Raw genomic sequence first — 10699 nt, forward strand, 5'->3', positions numbered from 1 at the left:
TTATTGTTATGTAGGAGCTATAGATTGAACCTTGGTTGTAGGGATCATCGAATTGAGTTTGTAAATATGTTATTTTTTATGCCCTGGAGTGTAGCTGCCGAGTTGACGGGCGTGCTAGCTTCTGCGAGGTCCCGGCGCGGGCGCGCTGGTTTTTGCAAGGTCACGGAGCGAGCGCGCCTGTTTTGGGCGCGGGCGCGCGATCCTTTAAAAAAATATATATTTTTTAATTCATTTTTCTGCGGCTCCTCGTGTTTGATTGTGTTTAATTAATCGAGTATAGAAGATTAGAAATGGGGTCTCACAAAAAGCCCAAAAGAGACTCAACTTTTCGGAGCCCAGAAGGCGTGCTCGAGCGGTAATATTTTACCGCTCGGGCGCCCAACCTTTCTGTCTCGGAAAATAAGGGTGCGCTCGAGCGGTATAAAACAACCGCTCGGGCAGCCAACATTACCCAACTTACTGTCTCGCACTTTTGGCTCTACGCCCGATAAGACCTCGCCGAGCCGGCCGGCCGCGTACGCGCGCGTGTGTTTGTTGCATCTATTAGCATCTTGCCCCTTTACAAAATATCGGTGCCCTAAGGGCCCAATCCCATAATCCAAATTTGGATTATATAAGGTGAACAATACATTGAAGTTGTTCCAATGTAGGACAAACCAAAACAAGTTTTTCCTTCAATTTATTCACCAAATTTGAATTTATTTCAACAATTGGGACAAGCCTTTCAAGCCCATTTCTTCCACAATTTCTTTCACAATTCATTCAATTAATTATTTTCCAACAATCCTCCACATGAATGAATTTTACGTACGTTAGCATTCTCAGTAGAAAGACTTTTTGAGTTATTGATACATCAGGATAGGTAGCTTGTGGCTTTGAACCAACCTTAGTAAATACTATCGGATTTACTAGTTGCATAGTGACGCGATGTCTTGAACTAGTCAACCGTTTTTGTAAACCAAGTTAATAGTATTTACATAACAATACTCTAACATATTTTGTTCTCACGTTGTGTCCATTCCGGCCCTGGACCATATCTTAGATTCATAAGTGTTTCAATCAAAGCGGCCAATACTTTCCACTTATATAGGTGATCTCCTATCAAGAGTATCATGCGTTACTCTAACTCATAGGTATAAGAATCATTAAAAAAAAACTTAACCTCACCACATGTTGCAAGTACATTTTACTTGTATGTTCTAGGAATGAGTGAGTAAAGATTCCAAGTACTCAAACTAATATTTATAACTTAGTTGTCCCATTGAACCAAGGTTTTGGGATCTCCAATTCTCAAGGTTGGGTTACCGCTATAAATATTTTATTGTGTGGATTTTAAACTCATTCATCTTAGTAGTTTGTACATTTGATCTCTATTTATACTTTTTTGTAAGCGGATCTGCAAGATTTTACTTTGACTTCACATAGTAAACCGAAATAACCCCATTCGAGATCAATTATCTTATGGTATTGTGTCTTCGACGAATATGTCGAGATTTACCATTGTACATACTACTTTGTGCTCTTCCTATTGCTGACTGACTGTCACAATGAATATTAATGGAAGACACCGGTTTATTCCAACATGGAATACCTTCTAGAAAGTTTCGAAGACACTCGGCTTCTTCACCAGCTATATCTAAAGCAATGAACTCGGACTCCATAGTCGACCGAGCTATAAAAGTTTGTTTAGAGGATCTCCATGACATCGCTCCTCCACCAATTTTGAACACATATCCACTAGTAGACTTGGATTCTTTCGTGTCAGAAATCCAATTTGCATCACAATATCCTTCTAGGACCGCAGGATATTTTGTATACATTATTCCATAACTCGAAGTGTATATCAAATATCAAAGCACTCTCATTAATGCTTTCTGATAAGTGCATTTTGTGTGAATTATTTTATGTTATTTTTATGTCTATTTTATGTGCATTCATATTGCTTTTATGTGTTTTTATGTGTTTTAGTTCATGTGTGTGTATTTCACTCCTCGGGTTAATTTTGTAGGAAAATGTATTTTTAAAGAGTGAATTACGGAGCAGCCTTGATCGAAAAATCAAATTTAATTTTAGAGAGATCTAAATCCGATCTCCACCGTTGAGTAAATTTCAAGATGTTTTGAAGCTTCTGTCTAAATTTCAGCTCGATCCGACGGCTAGATCTTAATATATGAATTTTTCAAAATTATCGCGCGGAGCAGAAAAATTTACTCGCTCGACGAGAGTCTATGCTCGCTCGAGCGAGCGAGACCTGGACTGAAAAAAAAAATATTTGGACAGAGAGTTGCTAGCTCGAGTGAGACCTGTGCTCGCTCGAGTGAGCGGAGCGTGCAGAATCTGTATTTTTAGAAACTCTTGCTCGGATTGGATGCTATCTTTTGAAGACCCTTGGGCATTTAAATACGAATCTATTCATCAGATTAGGGGTTCCAACACGCAGAGAACACAGACAAGAGGCGAGAGGCGGCTACAGGCGTGGAGATTGAAGACGCTCCATCAGAGTTTTTCTTCTTTTCTTCTTTTCTTTCTTAATTTTTGTTTGACTATTGTTTTCAATTATTGAGTAGTTTATTTTCAACCAAGACGGCGTGATTGGGCCGAACAAATTCATGTAAAAAACTTGGATGTTTGTTTGGGATTTTTCAGAGTTGATTTTATTTTATTGATTGTCATATTTATATTTGTCTTGTGAATAGTCTGATCAACTATTTGCTTGCATGTTAATCGATTCCAAGTCGACAGAGGAGGTTTCGATTTTGATCACTCTGATAATCAACATATTGTAAAATCGACTAGAAATAGAATTCGGTTTCAGTGTGCGGTTTGGGCGCAAACTGAATTTTCACAAATATTTAATGCATTCAAATTTGATTAGAATTACGAAAGATTAATTCGTCAATATTTGAATATGTTTGATTGTTCTAGAAATAGACCTTTGAATAAATTAGGATAATTCCCTTAATCTAAGATTAAATCTGAGTCCTGAATCGACTACATGTTACATGATTTGTTCGGTACCTATGTGTGTCTTGGTTGTCTTTTTTTTAATTATTTTTATCTTCAGTTATTTTTATTCTTATTTCTTAAACATTTTTTATTTTATTTTCTTATTTTATTTAAATCAAATTGTTTTTTATTATTTTGTCTAGATTAAGTAAAACAATTAATTCTTGAGAATTGAAAACAGTCCATGTGGGATCGATACTTGGACTCTCAGTCCACTTTACTATTACTTGACCTGGTACGCTTGCCAGTAGATTTATATCACACTGATTTAGCCGGTCAAGTTTTTGGAGCCATTGCCGGGGACTATTTAGTTAATATTAGGATAGATTATTTGCTTGAGACTAGAAATTTTTTTTCCTATTTTTTTCGTTCCTTTGATTATTTTTAAATTTTAATTTTTTTTCTATTTTTCTTGTGAGGTACTTGGAGATGGACCATCGACAGGTGTTCACAAGATTTGGCCAGCAATACTTGGAGTCTTTCTATGCTGCTTGGGGTAGATTCAATGATTTGGCGAACAAATTTCAATGCCATCAGTTTTCAACTTGCACCCTCACTAAAATTTTTTATGGTGGTTTGGATGAGATTACAAGAATTTGGGTAGATTCTGGAGCTTTGGCCACTGGCAGTCAATTGTTTAGAAAAGATGAAGACAGTGCGATGCACTTGTTAAATGATATGGCAGATTTTGACTACCATTGGCATTGTGATCCTTCATTGCAAGGTTGGAGTCACAAATATCCTCCAGATATCAACTCTAAAAATTTTTCAAACCAACCACCGGAGAGTCAAGACGAGTGTGTAGGGTGTTCTGAAGATTATGTGGCTCAGTTGGAGAATATTTTGCAGCAACAGACACAGACAAATCAATTCTTAGAAATCCGTATCAAGTCTTGGAGTCTTTTGGATGAACAGATTGTGATTCTTAGAGAACCAATTTTTGAGATCTTCCAAGAGAGTGAAGTAACTGAGCCAGCGCATGAAGAAATAAATTTTGAGGAATTTTCTTGTGAAGAAGAGCCAATAGTGATAGTGGAGGAGGAAGAAACATACAAGGCTACAGATTTTACCTCGTCAAATGGTCGTTCCATGTACACCGTTAGAAGATTCTTTCTTGCCATTGACGCCACTTCCAAAATATTTCATCCTCCATGAGCTTCAGCCTGCAATCCGAGTCTCCTTCCAAAATAATCAGTTCCGACTGAGTGTTGTTGGACCGACGAGCTTACAAAGTATATATCACGCCAAGCTTGAGGGCGAAGGAAATCAAGACCCATACGTAGAGTCGTATGATTCTTACTATGGGCGGCAGCCGCTCTTTGATGGTTGCTTCTGCATAGTCGGGCATTAGACTATAAATTTAGCGCTGACTGGGAGGCAACCCAGTGTTCTTTCCCCTATTTTTTATTTTATTTTTGGTTTTTGTTTTTTTATTTAATTTTTACTTCATTCCCATTCCAGTTTGCCGAGCCTGCCGATATACACAGTCTGTTGCTGCTGTCCCAGCTGATACTGTCAAGAAGGAAGATGATGAATCGAAAACCAGGGGAGTGTTATTTTTGTTCTCATTGTGTTTTTGTTCGTCTTTGCATTTGTGTTTTTTTTATGCATTCTGTTCATTGTTCTGAAGCATTGAGGGCAATGCTTTGGATAAGTAGGGGGTAGAGTAGTATATTGCATTGTTTGTTATGTTTGTGTTGCATCTGTCATGTTTTGTGTTTGTTTGCATTTAGTTTGTTTTTGTTGTTGTTTGCATTGTTATGAGTAGGATGAGTCATAATAGCCAATGATGAAGAAGTTTATTTGAAAAAAATGGATTTTTTAAAAAAATTTGCTCTTGACTTGACATGAAAAACTGTAGGTTGAACCGTGAATATTTTTAAGCACTAATGTTATACCAGTGAAATGTAGCGAAATATTTGATGAAGTTTCTGTCTATTTGACCATTGTACGGCAATAGGTGGTTTGTGGATCTTGATCGTGTTCTATGAATTTTGATGAGGCTCTAGTTTACACTTATGATCTTGGGCGCACCTAGAAAAAAAAAATTTCAATTCCATCCGGCCCTTGAAAGGATTAAAATCCTATAAAAGACTAAATTTAAGGCTAAGTATGCGGATTAAATGGGATTGATGCTCCATCCGGGCTATAGACGAGGGGATTAGAAAGAAAAAATAGAATGATTTTTCATATCCTATCCAGTTATAGCTAAGTCAGCGGGTAATTATTGAGGCTAAATCAATACCGGGTGCAAAAATCCGGAGATGTGTAATTCATTATCTCAAGGGAGGTGGGTTTAGTCTAGAGGTCGTTGGAAGGAATGAGCACTAGATTGTGATACTTGCACTGATTTGTCATAGGTCTCTAAACAGATTTGAGACGAATTCGATCTAAGTTGCATAAAACCGGAATGACATTTCACACACACACGTTCATGTTAAACCGAAAGTGTATTATGAAAAGTTGAGAGCATGTCTGTGTTTTTGGTTTTGTGATTGAACTTCTCGGAGGCTGTGCACATTTATGAATCATCCTTACTTATGTTTTTGTTTGCATTTTGTTTTTGCATGTCTTGCTCGAGGGCGAGCAAGGTTTAAGTATGTGGGTGTTGATAAGTGCATTTTGTGTGTAGTAGCCCGGTTCCATTTTACAAGATTAAGTGATTTTAAACATGTTAGAAAATGACATATAATTTTAAAAGTGTCAAATCATGTTTAAGGAGTCCTTATTTGGTAAAAATAAGTGGAAAATCAGATCCGCAACATCCGAAAATGGTGGGGTAGGTCCCGGGGGTTCCAGAGGACCAAAACCAGTTCGGAAGCATGAGAAAAAGTTCGGAGCTACTGGGCAGATCGGAGCTTTCGATCCGAGATAGGAGCTTCCGATCCGAGAACGGAGCTTCCGATCCAAGAACGGAGCTTCCGATCTTAACCAGAAACAGGTGTCAAGGAGATTGAAACACGTGGCCAGATGCAGGAGATCGGAGCTTCCGATCCTGCGATCGGAGCTTCCGATCTTGGCCGTCCAAAACGTGGCAAACATGCACCGATCGGAGCTTCTGATCATGGCCTATAAATAGGGGTCTGAATCCCTCATTTTTAAGTGCAATTTTACCTCTCCTCTCCCGGTAATCGCTCTATTTAAGGGCTTCGGGACTCTTTCTTTAAGAGTTGGAGTAGGAAATAGTTTATTTTATAGCGGACAGTGTCCGCAGTAGCAGCCAGGCGGCGGATCTCTGGAAAGGCGTCTAGGATTCGTAGCTAGGCTATGCCCGGGCTCTGGGGCATGCGACATCAGCGGGCTGACGACGGATGAAGGTATGGCTTTGGTTCCCTATAGTAAATAAGGAGTAGGCTATAGTTTAATTAAGGCTTTTAGAGCCTAGTAGGTGATGTTTGGCATGCTAGGTAATGCATGATTATTTATGCTGTAGTGCTGCATGGTAGGCTTGGACCTAGAGGGGGAGCTTCTAGGATCTGCCTTAGTAAGGTACAGAAGTATTATTCGAGATATCCAGATTGAGTATGCATGTATTATGTGTTTGCATGGATTATGTGATTGCATGTTTTATATGTCTTTATATATACAGCATGTCATGACTGTATGTTGCATACATGAGCATATTGAGCTTTTACCTTATAGGTATCCTGTAGTAGGGTGCTCACCCTACGAGTTTGTGGGTGGTTGGATACGTAAGTCTTTTGTCAGGTCACCTTTATGGTTGGACACATGTACTAGTATCAGGTCACCATTATCCACTGGGTATATGAGCCACCTCCTGATGCGACGGCGCAGCGTGCTATATACCATGGGCCCGGTCTATGAGTTTGTTTCTTGACCTGAGAGTCTTGGTACCCAGTTCACTTGCATACATGCACACATAACACCGTATACTCATACTCTCGTACTGAGCATGTTAGGCTCACTTCCGGTTATTTTTTGTTGGCGAGATGCCCTATTTCATGGGGCAGATACAGGTAGTTCTCCCGGAGACAGGGAGGTTAGGTGGTGACCAAGGCTGGATAGCGGGGTTGAACACTAGGTTTTGCTTACCTGGTATTTGACTTACTTTAATTTCGCAGTTTCTCTGATTAAGATTATTTTATTAATTAATTTCATGTTTAAGTTCTGATTAGTAGGTGATCACGGTGCGGGTCACTACATTTATGGTATCAGAGCATGCAATAAGATTCTTTGGGACATAGTATTGATTTTGGGTTATCCTTTGTAGGATTACAAGTTGGATTCAATAACGATAGCAGTATCAGGAATTGGAATAGCAGGATGTCTAGGCTTTTCCAAGATCGTCATTGCCAAGGTTGGCAGCGGAGGATCGTATTATGTGGATCCCAGCAGGATGGAGCTGGAAGAGAAGATCCAGTTTTCAACGCCAGACACTTCTCCAGGTTGAACGGAATGTGTGACATATAGTCATCCATTCTAAGTCGACCAAGGAAGCCACCCCGGAAGACTCTTTACTAGTAGTTGGAGAGATTGACGGGAAAATCTTGTCTCATCTACCAGATAAGGAATCCAACAATATTGGAAGGATCCGGTAGATTAGCAAGATTTTATTCTTTGAGATCTTATGAGGTAGAAGTTCTGCTGACATGAGTAGCAGACGAGAAACTTCACGTTCAAGATCAGTAGATGGAATGAAAGACTTCCGCATGAATTTAAATACTGTATTTGGTTGTAAACAGTATTTCAGTTGTAATCAGATGTATTAAAGATTTCAGTATTTGATGTACTCAGTTATTGTTGTATTGTACATCTTTCAGTGTAATCTTTTGATTAAGTTATATATTACATGGGATTGTAATAAAGATTGTATTAGAACCTGTATTTGTGGTTCAAGTGTTTTCCAGGGATGATGTGACTCATCAAGTTTTAAATGAGTACTTGGGAATTTTGCATGTTTTCAATGAATAGTTCTAGATGTTTTACCTAAAATATTCTATTAAGCCAAGTGTTTTCCAGGGATGATGTGACTCATCAAGACGCATGAATGTTTGTTCTAGACGTATTTTCTTAGATTAGTTGGCTGCTTTGATCCTTTTAGGTTGTTACCTAGTGATGATGGATTTTCATCAGGATGACAGATTAACTAATACCAAGAGTTGTGGATTGTGACCAGTACTAGACATGAGGGGGCGCCACCCTTAGTCGGTTATTGCTCTGGAAGTTTCTATACTTCGGAGATTGTTTGGAGGCCTTGATGCTCCAGGGACTATATAGGAAAGGCTACTCAGTTTAGAAATTTGGCAATAGTCACAACAGGGTATGACTTTGGATAGGACAGATACCAGGTGTGGTATCAAGGTTTAGTTATCGTTTATTTGAGATAAAGATGTTCCGTTGTCAGAACAGTCTTGGAATGGATTTTTCCTTGACAAGTAATTGTTCTGAGTAGATAAGTTTTGATCTAGATTTATGATTTCAAAGATTAGTTGAATTGATATTCAACAGGATTTAATTATCAGATGTTTGCAAACTCGGGATTTGAGTTGTGCCTCTACAGATAATTTTCCTTGACCAGTGATTTTGGTCCAGATAGGAATATTTCATAATATCAGAGACTCGGTGTAACGCCCTGTTTTTATCTTAAATGAGTTTATTTGAGTTAATCAGAGATTACAGAGTTCTCGAGCCGGTTTGATTTTGATCAGGGTCCTTTTTGCAAATTTTGGAAATTTCAGGGACTAAAATGCAAATATTGATTTTTATATATTATCTTGTCTAGTTTGACTTGGTCCATTCTCTCCCTCTCCTTCCCCTTGCACGCATCCTCCATTGAAGACGCCCCATTGAGCTTCCAAGCTTTCTGATTTCAGTCCGAGCTCGATCCGGCCGTTGGAATTTATTTCTGAAGGCAGATTAGTGATCACTGCAGTGAGAGCTCCGTTATACCGTAAGTATTTCTCCGATCAGATATGTTTTGTTTTTTGGAGGTTGTTAGAATCGATCTAGATTCTAGTATGTTGTTCTTGGCAGAGTTCTGATCGTTTATTATCTGTCGGTTTTGAATTAGAGCGACGTTCGGATTTGTTGTGATTTTTGGAAGCCATTTTCGAAAGTTTGAGTTTTGAGATTTGTTGGGATTGCCTTGTTGTTGTTGTATTAGCATTGTTATGAGATTATATCGGTATTGAACTGCTGTGTGCGTTTCCGGTTTGTTCAGTTTTTAGCCGTTATGCCGTCGGTTTGAGTTTTGGGATTTTGAACCGTTTTTTAGTTGTTGAACTTGGCTTGTAAGTTGATCATGGTTATTGATCTTTGATTTGTATCTGAACAGATTCGTTTGGTATTTGTCAAGCCCAGGGTTAACAGCATTTGTTCATTTCAGAGATTTGGACGAAGAACGGTATAGATAATTACCTTGAGCCTTGTTGTTGTTTAGATTGGTTAGACTTTGATACAATCTTTTGTTGTAGCTTCCCAGAAGTTGGAACTACTGCCTTGAAAGGTAAAAGCAGACATCGATAGCGGGATAGCATACTCGGGACATTTGGTTCTCGAGTTTCCCTTAAAAGCACATACTTGCATCTACACTCGTTCTGGCATGAGGAACTTGTGTTCTGTTGTTTTGATTGAGCTTTTGTTATATGGCTATGTTTTATGTTCTGTTATGCATTCATCTTGAGCCAATCTTGTTTTCACCGGGCAGAACCGCCCTTTTTGTCTAGACGTTTGGGAATTATAATTGAGTGGCCTAGGTCGTAGTCATTTCGCCTAGTGCTAGCATACTCATTATAGTTGCTCAAAGTCTAGAGGAGTGGGATACGTGGCACCACCTCGATTGGGAGAGTCGGTGAGTGGTTACGTGATCTCATCCTCGGGATCCCAAAAGCACAGCAGAAATCCCTCATTTATCAGATTTGATATCCCGGTTTAAAGACATGCATTTCATTACGTTGTTATTGATTTCGTTGTTGTTTTGAAAGCATGTTTGTTGTTGTATTACTTGTATGTTGCTTTTACTGGGATTATCATTCTCATCGGTTATGCGGCTGTTGCTTTGTTTTGTATGTGTACTTGGCAACAGGTGGGGCAGGATCAAGTCAGAAGAGGCATGGTTAGCTTTGAGGGAATGATGTAGAAGTGAGACTCGGTTTATAAGTCTTGTTAGCATGACAATCTAGTTTATGTTTTGAAGCATGTTAAGAACTGGAACTTGGATTGGAAGTGGTCTTGCTTGTGGTTAGAACTCTTGTATTCTGTATTCGGCTTGTAATAGCTAGCATCGATGCGTGTTCTTCACTTTTATGTATTTAAATGCTATGTTGTTGGATATATATTAGTTGGATCATGTTAGAGTTCTTTTGGTTATGTTATTGCACTTTTGGAGGCTTGTTTTGAGCCAATTCAGCAGGCCATGCGCGCCCGCGCCTCAGGTGGCGCGCCCGTGCCTCGGGTGGCGTGCTCGCACGTCCCGCACTTCATTTCAGAAGTTTTGGGCAGAGCTTCAGGCGCGCCCGCGCGAGGGCTTGGGCAGGACGCTATGCGCGCCCGCGCGTCCCCTTTTAAAAAAAAAAAAATCTCTTGGCTTTTAATTTCTTACTTATTGAATTACTCCTTTAAGTTTTGTTTAGAACCGAGGTCTCACATTAAGTGGTATCAGAGAGTTAAGATTCTTGGTCGAACTAGAGTGAGCGGGTAGATCGAGTCTGCGTGAATTGGATCCTCGCATGTG

The sequence above is a fragment of the Henckelia pumila genome, chromosome 1 (genome assembly GCF_033568475.1).
Source record: "Henckelia pumila isolate YLH828 chromosome 1, ASM3356847v2, whole genome shotgun sequence".
NCBI classification, from domain to species: Eukaryota; Viridiplantae; Streptophyta; class Magnoliopsida; order Lamiales; family Gesneriaceae; genus Henckelia; species Henckelia pumila.